This window comes from Branchiostoma floridae, chromosome 3, assembly GCF_000003815.2.
Source record: "Branchiostoma floridae strain S238N-H82 chromosome 3, Bfl_VNyyK, whole genome shotgun sequence".
NCBI lineage: Eukaryota > Metazoa > Chordata > Leptocardii > Amphioxiformes > Branchiostomatidae > Branchiostoma > Branchiostoma floridae.
The window spans coordinates 10,455,380-10,456,630 of record NC_049981.1 but is presented as its reverse complement, the minus strand read 5'-3'; the positions used below and the strand labels follow the sequence as shown (position 1 = coordinate 10,456,630).

General features: G+C 38.0%; 1 protein-coding gene across 2 annotated transcripts in view; it reads left to right on the top strand.

Moving 5' to 3' along the window:
• Positions 1-914: 914 nt before the first annotated feature.
• The window catches only part of LOC118411255 (serine-rich adhesin for platelets-like), a 9,245-nt gene continuing 8,908 nt past the window's right edge, over positions 915-1,251 (top strand). For both annotated transcript variants that reach the window (XR_004830655.1, XM_035813418.1), the window contains exon 1: positions 915-993. The gene's annotated coding sequence lies outside the window, so the exon portion shown is untranslated. The remainder of the gene's footprint in view (positions 994-1,251) is intronic.

Here is a 1,251-nt window from a genome sequence, read left to right as displayed (position 1 = left end):
AACCTTAGACAGTTTAAATGCCAAACATCAAGCTTAAGGAACACCACGCTACCATATGCCGTCGACCTCTTAAACGCACATTACACAATTAAGTGTCACATTTTAATAATTACTAATCAGATGGACATCCTCTGTGTCATTAAATAAATACACCACTACTTTCCTATATATGATTTATAACCACTACTCTCAAATACAACCCACTATAAACATACATACCATCCACAAAAAAGCAATAAATATTTCATGGAGGTATGAGGTCCCCGAACTCTAGTTACATTTAACATGGCCTTGGTTTAAACCCATATCTAAACTGCATCTGAGACTGAACTGAGTGACAAGAGATACATCCGCAGTTTTGATCGGACATGACATAAAGCAAAATACAAATCGTGATTTTACCCTCGGAAGGGGAGAAAAGGCGCAAAAGATACATTTGTATCACCATTTCTCATTTTTACTACCACCCGCGCGCGCCCTCCCCCAACTGTCACAAACTTATGTCCCTTTCCAGAGTCATTTCGAAACTGAAGTTAGATCTCTTCCTTTCTTTAAAATCTTTACAACAACAACGACATATGTCACACATTAAAGTCGATAAAACTAACCTTTTACAGTCAACACTTGCCACAAAAGTCATAATCGGCCGAAACTGTCTGAACTTCCTTGCTAGCTCGCGCTGATCCTCATCATTTATTTCCCGCCAAAATGCTCAGCTAAACGCAACAAAATATTTTCCTATAATTGATGTATTAACCTCTTTAATGTATATAGCCGATCAATATATTTCAAAATAATTTTGATACATTCTTTAAATCTATGTATTTGCCAAAACATTTAATTTCAACGGAATATGTTTCCAAATCATTTCTTTCTTTCATTTTGCAGCGGTTGATTGAAACAGCTGTCAGGAGACGCTGTCAGATTTCACTTTTTCGGGAATTCCCACCGTCCGGATGGGCCTCCATCTGCTCCTGCGGTAAGAGTCACCAGGTAAGAGTTATCTTATCTTTCACCTCAAGATGTCTGTTAAAGATAACGTGAACTAACTGGGCTCTAAAAGAATTATTACAGATAACCAGACTCTTGTTGAATGAGCTGAACTTGCACTTTTCAAGAGGAAGAGTCCAATTTACTTAGTATAATGGAGAGTGAGGGGGGGGGGGGGCAATTTTTTTGATGCTGTCTTTTTCCCGTGACTATTCAGTCATATTTCTTTGTGTGGACAGTATACATGTATGGGGTATATTT